Raw genomic sequence first — 14,996 nt, 5'->3', positions numbered from 1 at the left:
GACATTTATTCAGGAGAGCCATGCAAGACCATAGGGGAGAAAAGTGTTGTTTTGTAGGGAGACAAGCTGTGCGCCAACAGTTTAGACAATTTTGTGTTTTTATTTTAAGAGTGGTACCACATAACCTATACAAATTTATGGGTACTGCAAAAAGATAGCAAAGGCCATAGTTGCCCATAGAAATACATATAGAAAAATAGGCTCAGATTTACTAAAACTAATTCTTAGACAGTGCAAACTTTGATGGACAGACTTGAAATGGCTAATTGATCAATCTACAGCATCTAATATTTAGGTTAAGACAAACGATCTAAACATGCACCAGAATTTACACAACTGTTATTATTTATCCTAACTTCAGACCGGGATCTTCAGCCTGTAATCTTGTACTGATGTGTATTATAGGTTTTATGTTGTCACAATCATTACATAGTGGGTGGTGGATGGAGGTATACATATACCAATTCACACCATGGGGTCCTTGTACTCTTTACATACAGTATTGTCACGATGCCGGCTGGCAGGTAGTGGATCCTCTGTGCCAGAGAGGGATTGGCGTGGACCGTGCTAGTGGATCGGTTCTAAGTCACTACTGGTTTTCACCAGAGCCCGCCGCAAAGCGGGATGGACTTGCTGCGGCGGTAGTGACCAGGTCGTATCCACTAGCAACGGCTCAACCTCTCTGGCTGCTGAAGATAGGCGCGGTACAAGGGAGTAGGCAGAAGCAAGGTCGGGCGTAGCAGAAGGTCGGGGCAGGCAGCAAGGATCGTAGTCAGGGGCAACGGCAGGAGGTCTGGAACACAGGCTAGGAACACACAAGGAAACGCTTTCACTGGCACAATGGCAACAAGATCCGGCGAGGGAGTGCAGGGGAAGTGAGGTGATATAGGGAAGGTGATCAGGCTAATTGGAACCACTGCGCCAATCAGCGGCGCAGTGGCCCTTTAAATCGCAAAGACCCGGCGCGCGCGCGCCCTAAGGAGCGGGGCCGCGCGCGCCGGGACAGGACCGACGGAGAGCGAGTCAGGTACGGGAGCCGGGGTGCGCATCGCGAGCGGGCGCTACCCGCATCGCGAATCGCATCCCGGCTGGAGGCAGTATCGCAGCGCCCCGGGTCAGTGGATCTGACCGGAGCGCTGCAGTGAGGAGAGTGTAGCGAGCGCTCCGGGGAGGAGCGGGGACCCGGAGCGCTCGGCGTAACAGTACCCCCCCCCTTGGGTCTCCCCCTCTTCTTAGAGCCTGAGAACCTGAGGAGCAGACTTTTGTCTAGGATATTGTCCTCAGGTTCCCAGGATCTCTCTTCTGGACCACAACCCTCCCAATCCACTAAAAAAAAGGTTTTCCCTCTGACCTTTTTTGATGCCAGAATCTCTTTGACGGAGAAGATGTCCGAGGAGCCGGAAACAGGAGTGGGAGGAACAGATTTGGGAGAGAAACGGTTGATGATGAGTGGTTTAAGAAGAGAAACGTGAAAGGCATTAGGAATACGAAGAGAAGGAGGAAGAAGAAGTTTGTAAGAGACAGGATTAATCTGACACAAAATTTTGAAAGGACCAAGATAGCGTGGTCCCAACTTGTAGCTAGGGACACGGAAGCGGACATATTTAGCGGAGAGCCATACTGTTACGCCTAGCGCTCCGGGTCCCCGCTCCTCCCCGGAGCGCTCACGGCGTCTCTCTCCCCGCAGCGCCCCGGTCAGTCCCGCTGACCGGGAGCGCTGCACTGTCATGGCCGTCGGGGATGCGATTCGCACAGCGGGACGCGCCCGCTCGCGAGTCGCATCCCAGGTCACTTACCCGTCCCGGTCCCCTGCTGTCATCTGCTGGCGCGCGCGGCTCCGCTCTCTAGGGCGCGCGCGCGCCAGCTCTCTGCGACTTAAAGGGCCAGCGCACCAATGATTGGTGCCTGGCCCAATTAGCTTAATTGGCTCCCATCTGCTCCCTGCCTTTATCTGACCTCCTCCCATGCACTCCCTGGCCGGATCTTGTTGCCTTGTGCCAGTGAAAGCGTTTAGTGTGTCCAAAGCCTGTGTACCTGAACTTCTGCTACCCATCCTGACTACGAACCTTGCCGCCTGCCCCCGACCTTCTGCTACGTCTGACCTTGCCTCTGCCTAGTCCTTCTGTCCCACGCCTTCTCAGCAGTCAGCGAGGTAGAGCCGTTGCTAGTGGATACGACCTGGTTGCTACTGCCGCAGCAAGACCATCCCGCTTTGCGGCGGGCTCTGGTGAAAACCAGTAGCCGCTTAGAACCGGTCCACTAGCACGGTCCACGCCAATCCCTCGCTGACACAGAGGATCCACCTCCTGCCAGCCGGGATCGTGACAGTAGATCCGGCCATGGATCCCGCTGAGGTGCCGCTGCCAAGTCTCGCTGATCTTCCCACGGTGGTCGCTCAGCAATCGCAGCAGATTGCCCAACAAGGACAGCAGCTGTCGCAGTTGACCGCCATGTTACAGCAAATTCTGCCTCTGCTACAGCAGCAACCATCTCCTCCGCCAGCTCCTGCACCTCCTCCGCAGCGAGTGGCCGCTCCTAACCTCCGCTTGTCCCTGCCGGACAAATTTGATGGGGACTCCAGACTCTGCCGTGGATTTTTGTCTCAGTGTTCCCTGCATATGGAGATGTTGTCAGACTTGTTTCCTACAGAACGGTCTAAGGTGGCGTTCGTAGTAAGCCTTCTTTCAGGAAAGGCCTTGTCTTGGGCCACACCGCTCTGGGACCGCAATGATCCTGCCACAGCCACAGTCCAGTCCTTCTTTGCTGAAGTCCGAAGTGTCTTTGAGGAACCTGCCCGAGCCTCTTCCGCTGAGACTGCCCTGCTGAACCTGGTCCAGGGTAATTCTTCCGTTGGCGAGTACGCCATACAATTCCGTACTTTTGCTTCTGAACTATCCTGGAATAATGAGGCTCTCTGCGCGACCTTTAAAAAAGGCCTATCCAGTCGCATCAAGGATGTGCTGGCCGCACGAGAGATTCCTGCCAACCTCCAAGAACTCATCCATTTGGCTACCCGCATTGACATGCGTTTTTCTGAGCGACACCAAGAGCTCCGCCAGGAAAAAGACTTAGATCTCTGGGCACCTCTCCCACAGCATCCTTTGCAGTCTATGCCTGGGCCTCCCGCCGAGGAGGCCATGCAAGTGGATCGGTCTCGCCTGACCCAGGAAGAGAGGAATCGCCGTAGAGAAGAAAATCTCTGTCTGTACTGTGCCAGTACCGAGCATTTCTTGGTGGATTGCCCTATCCGTCCTCCACGCCTGGGAAACGCACGCACGCACCCAGCTCACGTGGGTGTGGCATCTCTTGGTTCTAAGTCTTCTTCTCCACGTCTCACGGTGCCCGTGCGGATTTCTCCTACAGCCAACTCCTCCCTCTCAGCCGTGGCCTGCTTGGACTCTGGTGCCTCCGGGAATTTTATTTTGGAGTCCTTTGTTAATAAATTCAGCATCCCGGTGACCCGTCTCGCCAAACCGCTCTACATTTCCGCGGTCAACGGAGCCAGATTGGACTGCACCGTGCGTTACCGCACAGAACCCCTCCTGATGTCTATCGGACCCCACCACGAAAGGATTGAGTTCTTCATTCTCCCCAGTTGTACCTCTGAGGTCCTCCTCGGTCTGCCATGGCTCCGGCTTCATTCCCCCACCCTTGATTGGACCACCGGGGAGATAAAGAACTGGGACTCTGCCTGCCATAGGAAGTGCCTCTCCCCCCCTCCCAGTCCCGTCAGGCAAACCTCTGTGCCTCCTCATGGCCCCCGTCCTGGTGTCACACTGCCCCGTGCCAGGCTTCGCCCTCTGCCCTCCCTCCCCATTCCCACTCCTGCTGTACTGCCTGCCGTTGAGGAAACCCTCCATTCTTTCCCGGTGTCCTCATCCCAGGGGAGGCAGTTGCCGGTCAAAGAAAAGGGGAGACCTAAGGGGGGGGGTACTGTTACGCCTAGCGCTCCGGGTCCCCGCTCCTCCCCGGAGCGCTCACGGCGTCTCTCTCCCCGCAGCGCCCCGGTCAGTCCCGCTGACCGGGAGCGCTGCACTGTCATGGCCGTCGGGGATGCGATTCGCACAGCGGGACGCGCCCGCTCGCGAGTCGCATCCCAGGTCACTTACCCGTCCCGGTCCCCTGCTGTCATCTGCTGGCGCGCGCGGCTCCGCTCTCTAGGGCGCGCGCGCGCCAGCTCTCTGCGACTTAAAGGGCCAGCGCACCAATGATTGGTGCCTGGCCCAATTAGCTTAATTGGCTCCCATCTGCTCCCTGCCTTTATCTGACCTCCTCCCATGCACTCCCTGGCCGGATCTTGTTGCCTTGTGCCAGTGAAAGCGTTTAGTGTGTCCAAAGCCTGTGTACCTGAACTTCTGCTACCCATCCTGACTACGAACCTTGCCGCCTGCCCCCGACCTTCTGCTACGTCTGACCTTGCCTCTGCCTAGTCCTTCTGTCCCACGCCTTCTCAGCAGTCAGCGAGGTAGAGCCGTTGCTAGTGGATACGACCTGGTTGCTACTGCCGCAGCAAGACCATCCCGCTTTGCGGCGGGCTCTGGTGAAAACCAGTAGCCGCTTAGAACCGGTCCGCTAGCACGGTCCACGCCAATCCCTCGCTGACACAGAGGATCCACCTCCTGCCAGCCGGGATCGTGACACATACCTTGTCTCCAGGGGAAAAAATGGGAGGAGCTCTTCTTTTCTTATCCGCGAACTTCTTCATGCGTGATGAAGCCTGTAAGAGAGAATTTTGGGTCTCTCTCCATATGATGGAAAGGTCACGAGAAATTTCATCCACAGCGGGCAGACCAGAGGGCAAGGGGGTAGGGAGGGGGGGAAGAGGGTGACGGCCGTACACCACGAAAAATGGGGATTTGGAGGAAGATTCAGAGACTCTGAAGTTATACGAGAATTCGGCCCATGGAAGGAGATCTGCCCAGTCATCCTGGCGGGAGGAAACAAAATGTCGTAAATAATCACCCAGGACCTGGTTAATTCTTTCTACTTGTCCATTGGATTGGGGATGATATGCAGAAGAAAAATTTAGTTTAATCTTGAGTTGTTTACAGAGAGCCCTCCAGAATTTAGACACGAATTGGACGCCTCTATCCGAGACGATCTGCGTAGGCAACCCGTGAAGACGAAAAATGTGTACAAAAAATTGTTTAGCCAACTGAGGCGCTGAAGGAAGACCAGGAAGAGGAATGAAATGTGCCATTTTGGAGAATCGATCAACGACCACCCAAATAACAGTGTTGCCACGGGAAGGGGGTAAATCAGTAATAAAATCCATACCAATCAGAGACCAAGGCTGTTCGGGGACAGGCAGGGGGTGAAGAAAACCAGCGGGCTTCTGGCGAGGAGTCTTATCCCGGGCACAGATAGTGCAGGCTCGCACAAAGTCCACAACATCCGTCTCCAGAGTCGGCCACCAATAGAAGCGGGAGATGAGTTGCACAGATTTCTTGATGCCCACATGACCTGCGAGATGGGAGGAGTGACCCCATTTGAGGATTCCGAGGCGTTGGCGTGGAGAAACAAAGGTCTTTCCTGGAGGAGTTTGCCTGATGGAGGCTGGAGAAGTGGAAATCAGGCAGTCCGGAGGAATGATGTGTTGCGGAGAGAGTTCAACTTCCGAAGCATCCGAGGAACGAGAGAGAGCATCGGCCCTAATGTTCTTATCGGCAGGCCGAAAGTGAATTTCAAAATTAAATCGGGCAAAGAACAGAGACCATCGGGCCTGGCGAGGATTCAGCCGTTGGGCAGACTGGAGGTAGGAGAGGTTCTTGTGATCGGTGTAAATAATAACTGGAAATCTTGATCCCTCCAGCAGATGCCTCCATTCCTCAAGTGCTAATTTGATGGCTAGAAGCTCTCGATCCCCGATGGAGTAGTTCCTCTCCGCCGGAGAGAAGGTCCTAGAAAAAAACCCACAAGTGACAGCATGCCCGGAAGAATTTTTTTGTAGAAGAACAGCTCCAGCTCCCACTGAGGAGGCATCAACCTCCAATAGGAAGGGTTTGGAAGGGTCAGGTCTGGAGAGCACGGGAGCCGAAGAAAAGGCAGACTTGAGTCGTTTAAAGGCGTCTTCCGCTTGAGGAGGCCAAGACTTGGGATCGGCATTTTTTTTGGTTAAAGCCACGATAGGAGCCACAACGGTAGAAAAATGTGGAATAAATTGCCTGTAATAATTGGCGAACCCCAAAAAGCGTTGGATGGCACGGAGTCCGGAGGGGCGTGGCCAATCTAAGACGGCAGAGAGTTTGTCTGGATCCATTTGTAGTCCCTGGCCAGAGACCAAGTATCCTAGAAAAGGAAGAGATTGGCATTCAAACAGACATTTCTCAATTTTGGCATAGAGTTGATTGTCACGAAGTCTCTGAAGAACCATACGGACATGCTGGCGGTGTTCTTCTAGATTGGCAGAAAAAATCAGGATATCGTCCAGATATACAACAACACAGGAGTATAAAAGATCACGAAAAATTTCATTAACAAAGTCTTGGAAGACGGCAGGGGCGTTGCACAGGCCAAAGGGCATGACCAGATACTCAAAGTGTCCATCTCTGGTGTTAAATGCCGTTTTCCATTCATCCCCCTCTCTGATGCGGATGAGATTATAAGCACCTCTTAAGTCCAGTTTAGTAAAGATGTGGGCACCTTGGAGGCGATCAAAGAGTTCAGAGATGAGGGGTAGGGGGTAGCGGTTCTTAACCGTGATTTTATTAAGACCGCGGTAGTCAATGCAAGGACGTAGGGAGCCATCTTTTTTGGACACAAAGAAAAATCCGGCTCCGGCAGGAGAGGAGGATTTACGGATAAAGCCCTTTTTTAAATTTTCCTGGACGTATTCAGACATGGCAAGAGTCTCTGGGGCGGACAGAGGATAAATTCTGCCCCGGGGTGGAGTAGTACCCGGGAGGAGGTCGATAGGACAATCATAAGGCCTGTGAGGAGGTAGAGTCTCAGCTTGTTTTTTGCAAAAAACATCCGCAAAGTCCATATAGGTCTTAGGGAGACCGGTTACTGGAGGAACCACAGAGTCACGGCAAGGGTTACTGGGAACCGGTTTTAGACAGTCCTTGGAACAAGAGGGCCCCCAACTCTTGATCTCCCCAGTGGACCAATCCAGGGTTGGGGAATGAAGTTGAAGCCAGGGAAGTCCAAGGAGAATTTCAGAAGTGCAATTGGGGAGGACCAAAAGTTCAATCCTCTCGTGATGAGATCCGATGCACATTAGAAGGGGCTCCGTGCGGAAACGTATGGTACAGTCCAATCTTTCATTGTTTACACAATTGATGTAAAGGGGTCTGGCGAGACTGGTCACTGGGATGTTGAACCTGTTGACGAGAGAGGCCAAAATAAAATTTCCTGCAGATCCAGAGTCCAAGAAGGCCATAGTAGAGAAGGAGAAGGCAGAGGCAGACATCCGCACAGGCACAGTAAGACGTGGAGAAGCAGAGTAGACATCAAGGACTGTCTCACCTTTGTGCGGAGTCAGCGTACGTTTTTCCAGGCGGGGAGGACGGATAGGACAATCCCTCAGGAAGTGTTCGGTACTAGCACAGTACAGGCAGAGATTCTCCATGCGGCGTCGTGTCCTTTCTTGAGGTGTCAGGCGAGACCGGTCGACCTGCATAGCCTCCACGGCGGGAGGCACAGGAACGGATTGCAGGGGACCAGAGGAGAGAGGAGCCGAGGAGAAGAAACGCCTCGTGCGAACAGAGTCCATATCTTGGCGGAGCTCCTGACGCCTTTCGGAAAAACGCATGTCAATGCGAGTGGCTAGGTGAATGAGTTCATGTAGATTAGCAGGGATTTCTCGTGCGGCCAGAACATCTTTAATGTTGCTGGATAGGCCTTTTTTAAAGGTCGCGCAGAGGGCCTCATTATTCCAGGATAATTCTGAAGCAAGAGTACGGAATTGTACGGCATACTCGCCAACGGAAGAATTACCCTGGACCAGGTTCAACAGGGCAGTCTCAGCAGAAGAGGCTCGGGCAGGTTCCTCAAAGACACTTCGGATTTCCGAGAAGAAGGAGTGTACAGAGGCAGTGACGGGGTCATTGCGGTCCCAGAGCGGTGTGGCCCAAGACAGGGCTTTTCCAGACAGAAGGCTGACTACGAAAGCCACCTTAGACCTTTCAGTGGGAAACTGGTCCGACATCATCTCCAGGTGCAGGGAACATTGGGAAAGAAAGCCACGGCAAAACTTAGAGTCCCCATCAAATTTATCCGGCAAGGATAGGCGTAGACCAGAAGCGGCCACTCGCTGCGGAGGAGGTGCAGGAGCTGGCGGAGGAGATGATTGCTGAAGCTGTGGTAGTAACTGCTGTAGCATAACGGTCAGTTGAGACAGCTGTTGGCCTTGTTGCGCTATCTGTTGTGACTGCTGGGCGACCACCGTGGTGAGGTCGGCGACAACTGGCAGAGGAACTTCAGCGGGATCCATGGCCGGATCTACTGTCACGATGCCGGCTGGCAGGTAGTGGATCCTCTGTGCCAGAGAGGGATTGGCGTGGACCGTGCTAGTGGATCGGTTCTAAGTCACTACTGGTTTTCACCAGAGCCCGCCGCAAAGCGGGATGGACTTGCTGCGGCGGTAGTGACCAGGTCGTATCCACTAGCAACGGCTCAACCTCTCTGGCTGCTGAAGATAGGCGCGGTACAAGGGAGCAGGCAGAAGCAAGGTCGGGCGTAGCAGAAGGTCGGGGCAGGCAGCAAGGATCGTAGTCAGGGGCAACGGCAGGAGGTCTGGAGCACAGGCTAGGAACACACAAGGAAACGCTTTCACTGGCACAATGGCAACAAGATCCGGCGAGGGAGTGCAGGGGAAGTGAGGTGATATAGGGAAGTGCACAGGTGATCAGGCAAATTGGAACCACTGCGCCAATCAGCGGCGCAGTGGCCCTTTAAATCGCAAAGACCCGGCGCGCGCGCGCCCTAAGGAGCGGGGCCGCGCGCGCCGGGACAGGACCGACGGAGAGCGAGTCAGGTACGGGGGCCGGGGTGCGCATCGCGAGCGGGCGCTACCCGCATCGCGAATCGCATCCCGGCTGGAGGCAGTATCGCAGCGCCCCGGGTCAGTGGATCTGACCGGAGCGCTGCAGTGAGGAGAGTGTAGCGAGCGCTCCGGGGAGGAGCGGGGACCCGGAGCGCTCGGCGTAACAAGTATTGGTTATGCCCTACCCACGATATTAGGTAACTTTATTACTAAGGTTTTGTCTTTTTCCAGACACTATCTATATTTGTGCCTCTAGTTAATATAATACATATAGTCAGGGTTTATATGACCTTGGAGCTAAATACGTTGTCCTTGTCTTATGTCAATCTGCTTTATCTATGAGTTGCACTATTGGCACTTTACTATCTAGTGTACTGTTGTATTCACTTTGTGTTATACATGCGCCATGGGGCTTAATACGTTGTTCTTAGCCCTACCTTTTCCTTTGGTCCCTTGTATATAATTTTGTATTTTTCATTGCCCCCCTTGTTCAACCTATGTTAATCAGGAGTTGCCCTATTTTCACCTCACCATGCTTTTGTATACAATTTTTGTATTTGCCGTACCTACTTTACGGTATATATATTAAATTTTTTTTTGCACTTTTGATCAGCACTTTCATTTCACACAATTCTCTTATCCACTCTACACTTATTTTGGCCTTCATGTCATCACTGCTCTTTCCCTCTTTTGGTTGGTTCGCCCACTATTTTATATGGTCACCGGGTGTTTTTGTGTGTTTTGATCACATCTGGGCTGTATTTTCTTTTTTCCTCCCCCTCTTCTTTTTTTTTCTTTTTTCCTTCCTCCCCACATAACACCATTTTTGGTGTTGTCGTTATATTACTATGGTCACTATTCATCCCTATTTAAAGGGGTATTCCAGGATTATTTTTTTATTTGACTATGCTACAGGGGCTGTAAAGTTAGTGTAGTTCATAATATAGTGTTTGTACCTGTGTTTGATGGTTTTCTCACAACTCTTCTGTGATTTTCACCCCAATATTTATTTTTAACAGCATACAAAATGACTGTAGTCTCAGATTTTTCACAGGTTGCAATGCGGCTGAGACCTGACTCACTAGTCAGCTGATGACAGGGAGCCTGTCTGCTTCAATGGGTGGAGCAGAGGTATAGGAGAAAAAAGCTGCGATGGCGCTCCCAGGAGCTGTCTGGGAGCGCCATTGCAGCTTTTTTCTCCTATACCTCTGCATTACTATACGGACTCTCCTCTGGGCTCCGTCCTCACACTGCTGGCCTGCATACCAAGCTACCATCACCGGCAGGGAATACGGTACACCCACCTGGGTACCCACCTACATCGGCTAAAGACCTACACCGCACCCGGCGCTACCTCAGTTTTTTTCCTCCATTTATTGCTCAATGGGTGGAGGGATCGCATGGTGGGAGAGAGATCAATCTGCAACTAATGCAACAGCTGTAGGCACCCTGATTGAAAACCACAGGTCTTTTGAATGGATGCAGCTCATTTAGGTTTCAATGGGTGGGGTGGCTGATGTGTGGGAGGGAGGAAAATGGAATTATGGATTTGTAGGCAAAAAGAGAAAACTGAAACAGGAAATACCAGTTCACAAAAAGCTAGCCACAGTGTTATGGTAATCTCACAACATAGCCATTTAGCCAAAAGACAAGTGCAGATCCTTCTTAAGCATGTCCATTACTGTCTGCCAGGTACGTACTAAAATCCTCTTATGGTGGATAACCCCTTTAAACCCTGCACTCTCTCCCTCACTTATTCCTCATTTTACATTTTCCACTTCCCATCTTCATACTTTTATCTCTGTAATTGTACAGGTATAACTTTATACCTATTTGTTCATTTAATATACAACTCGTATTGTCCCACATCCTTTACTCCCCATCTACAACATTTATGCATTATTGCCTATTTTTCCATTCTTTCTTCTTATCATTCTCATATTATTTTTACTTGTGATTCATCATTACTTTCCCTAGGATTTTCTTTTTGGGGTTGTTTAATTTTATTTATTTTTTTGTTACTATCACCAGTAACAGCAAAACCTTTATATTTATTTCCTGTTTTATTCATGGTTGGGCTCAGTGTTCTGACACTATATTTCATATACTGGTGCACATGTATTTATTACCTTATTATGTGTAGGGTGACAGTAGCACCACTCATTTTTGTACAAATCTTACTGTATATGTACTGTTTTGTTGATCCTGGGATATACTCCGTCTGCAATTTGCTCTCTCCGCCAACAGATGTCATAACATTCAGCTAGCTTGATTTTCATTAGCTGACTCCGTCGCCAGTGCGCATACTCGGCTGTGGCCTCTCGCGGTAGTCTGGGAGATCGCGTTTTAATATGGCTCTGATCATGTGCTTGTTCAAGTGGTGGTGTCATGTGACGCGGTCTCTCCGGACGCCGGGGGAAGGGACGTTAGTGGCTCAGTATGCGCCATATACGGCCACGGAGTTATTATGCCTCAATACAACGAGGTCAATTATGTGTTCTTCATTCCCATTGGGTCTTTAGTTGTATTTAAAGTCTGGAGGTCGGGGGGTAGCCACCCCAGGACAAAGGTCAGCATGCCGAAACGCGCGTTGGAGTGGCATCATCCCGGCCCCTACATTGCATTACTTACCACTTGGTCTTGTGTGGGTATTACTTTTTGTACTGTATATTGTGGCACTCTGCACTTTCTATGTTATGATCTGTGACTTCCAGCACACGGAACTTTAATTGTTATGCACTTTCATACAAGTATATATGAGATGCCTGTGTTTATTAGTTGTCAACAAAACCAGTTATCGAATAATTGGCTGATTCGTTGCAAAGGGATGCCGGACGCCGGCAGTCATGAGGCTGCAGCAGGCGGTGCGGGCATTCAGGCACTGTGTCTGCAGGTCCTGCAAATCCCACACCGTCACAGCCTTTTTAAGTTAACAGTACCTGACCCCAGTCCCAGAGCCAGACGGGTGCCGATGGACGTGGTTGCGGCGCTGTTGCTGCAGGATCAGCTGCTGCTCACAGCTCAGGAACTGCACACCGAGCTGCTGAAGACCGGCAGGAAGCTGCCCGGGCTCTGGGACTACTTCTCCAATCCTGGCAATGAGCAGGCATCAGTAACCCCAGCGGCAGTGGACAGCTGAGTAAGTGACCCAGTGACAGGGGGTGGGGCTTGCTGGGGGCGGCTGTCAGCTGGGCTGCGGATATTCCTGGTGTGGGAGGAGATAGTGACAGACAGGTAGCGTTTGTCTCTGTCATTACAGTCTGCAATAGTAAGCTTGGTGGGGCCAGTATATAGTGTGTACCACACACACTGCTATACACATGGGGGGGTACGTGCAGAGCATTGGGCCCTAGGGTCTTCTGCAGACACTAGGGTGCAAATGCTCTGCACATACCCCCATGTGTATAGCAGTGTATGTACTACACACACACTGCTATACACATGGGGGTATGTGCAGAGCATTTGCACTCTAGTGTCTGTCTGTATTACTACAGAGTCTGTACTACAGACATGGGTCAGTTGCAATGCTCTGCAGTTTGCACATACCCCCATGTGTATAGGAGTGCTGTATAAAAAAAAAGTTTAAAAAAAAATAAAGTTAATTAACTGCTCCCCCAATAAAAATTACCTCCCCCTTTTCCTATTGCTATACAAAAAAAGAGTATTTACGTAAAAAAAAGAAAAAATCAAAAATTGCTGCTGTTTGATCACATCACATGCTAGAAACTTTTAATATGGCCAGTGGGGAAAATTTATCAAAACCTGTCCAGAGGAAAAGTTGTCCAGTTGTACATAGTAAACAACCAAAAAAAATGAAAGAAGCGAGCTGATTGGTTACCATGGGCAACTGCACCACTCTTCCTGTGCACAGGTTTTGATAAATCTCCTCCATTATACATAATTTTTCAAGTAAAATCAGCTGAACCCCTTTTTTTGGCATATTGATATTTTTTCTGATTATTCGATGAAATAATCGACAACTAATAGATTATTAAAATAATCGTTAGCTGCAGCCCTACTTGTTACTACTGTATCATTATGTGATATGCCCCATGATTAGCATCTTTTTTATGTAGGGTGTCCGGTGAGGCAAATTTTTTTTAATGTCTTTTTCCTCCTCCTATATATGTGTGTTTGGTTTTTAATGCATACCAATAAAACTGTTTGCATTTTATTTATATCTAACGACTGCATTGCATTATTTTGGGTTTGTGTTTATCCTATCTTAGTTTAGACTAGCAGTAATAGTTGGTAGACATTTTTGTGGGTACAAGAAAGGTTATACCTACTTTATCAGCAGGCCTGGGGTGTGGTAACTAGTCACAGAGGAGGAGTGGTAGCCACATCTATTTACACTGCACAGGTCCTTCTCCCTTCCACTTGGGCTTGATTGACACATTGAGGGCCCGGAATATCATTAGAAATCTGGCACTCCTAAGTGAGAGGAGGAGGGGACAGGCAGGGTGACTAGATGCTTACTCTACTTCTTTGTAATTAGATACAACACGCTAAGACCTCCAAGTAGTCATTTTTGCCAAAAGTGCAACACTGCAGGTACAGTCGAAAGACAGTGTCAAAACATTGTTTACTACTTTTATGAGATAAAGGGACAGTTTAGTTTTTTTATGCAATAAGGAACTGACAGGTTCTCTTTAAAGGGGTACCAGAAAATACATATTTGTAAATCACTTCTATTTATAAATCTTAATCTTTCATGTACTTATCAGCTGCTTTATTCTCCAGAGGAAGTTGTGTAGTTCTTTCCAGTCTGACCACCGTACTCTCTGCTGCCACCTCTGTCTGCGTCAGGAACTGTCCAGAGCAGGAGCAAACCCCCATAGCAAGAGCACTGTGGTCAGACTGAAGAGAACTACACAACTTTCTCTGGAGCATACAGCAGCTGATAAGTCCTGGAAGGATTAAGATTTTTTAATAGAAGATATTTACAAATCTGAATAACTTTCTGGCACCAATTGATTTAAAAAAAATTATATTTGCTCTGGAGTACCCCTTCAACACAACTAAAATAATAAGAGGTTTCTCCAAACTCAACACATAATTCTACTTTAAGGGTGCTCTTACATATGGTGCCACTGGCCTCTGCTGCTGCATGCAGTGCTTCATTGCAAGTGACACCTGGACTTGCTGCTTTAAACAGTGGCAGGTTCAGATGCAGCCCACAATTTTTGGTGACTAGCAAGTGCTTCTGGCTGTGGCAGGCACTAGCATTTTAGGCTTCACCTGGACCTGCCACTATTTAAAGAGGCATTGTCATTGTTAAAAACTTTTCATATATTGCAGGATTCATTATAATATGACATTTCACAATATACACCTGTTAAAAAATGTTTACATTTTCACCTGAAATTCAAGCTCAAAATAGCCGCCACTAGGGGTAGCCTGTCTTTTAGCCAGATAGACTAGTCTAGATTTTACAGCATACTGGATACCGGCCGTACAGCATACCGGTATCCAGTATAGGAGATTTTTATTAGGTGTATGCAAAACTACAGATAAAGGATGTGTGGACATGCTGGGAGCTGTAGTTTTACAAAAGCTGGAGGCAACACTGCTCTAACACAGTTATTTTCAAACACTGCAGCTTCAGTTGTTACTAAACTACAACTCCCAGCATGCTGAAATAGTCAAAGCTTTCTCAGACTCCTGAATGACAAAGAAGTTGATCAGACATTCAGGAGTCTGTGAAAGATGAATGACACACATAGTGACAGCTATGCTGATTAGCATCCAGCTTTACTAGGAGAAGATAAAACAGATAGAAAATGTATTCAGAAAAATGCTGTACTTTTATCTAAAAAAGATCTATTCTTATATTTATACATTTTATCCTGTTATGAATTCACCATAATGTCTTCTGATTACTGCAGGCAAGCTCCAAGTATCTTCCTCTGTTTAACATGTACAGCATGAAACCAGAGAGGAAAGGGTTACAGAGTAGAGAGTACTGATTGGCTGACTGCACAGGCTTGCTCCTGTGAGGGAGACAGAC

The 14,996-nt window shown here is 49.5% G+C and overlaps 1 protein-coding gene across 20 annotated transcripts in view; it reads right to left on the bottom strand.

The window, feature by feature from the left end:
- LOC130294838 (death-associated protein kinase 2-like) overlaps positions 1-14,996 on the bottom strand; it is a 318,537-nt gene that overhangs the window by 42,086 nt on the left and 261,455 nt on the right. The gene's annotated exons all lie outside the window — the stretch shown is intronic.

Source organism: Hyla sarda, chromosome 11, assembly GCF_029499605.1.
Source record: "Hyla sarda isolate aHylSar1 chromosome 11, aHylSar1.hap1, whole genome shotgun sequence".
NCBI classification, from domain to species: Eukaryota; Metazoa; Chordata; class Amphibia; order Anura; family Hylidae; genus Hyla; species Hyla sarda.
Note: the sequence above shows the minus strand (reverse complement) of the source record. Positions and strands in the feature narration are given on the sequence as shown.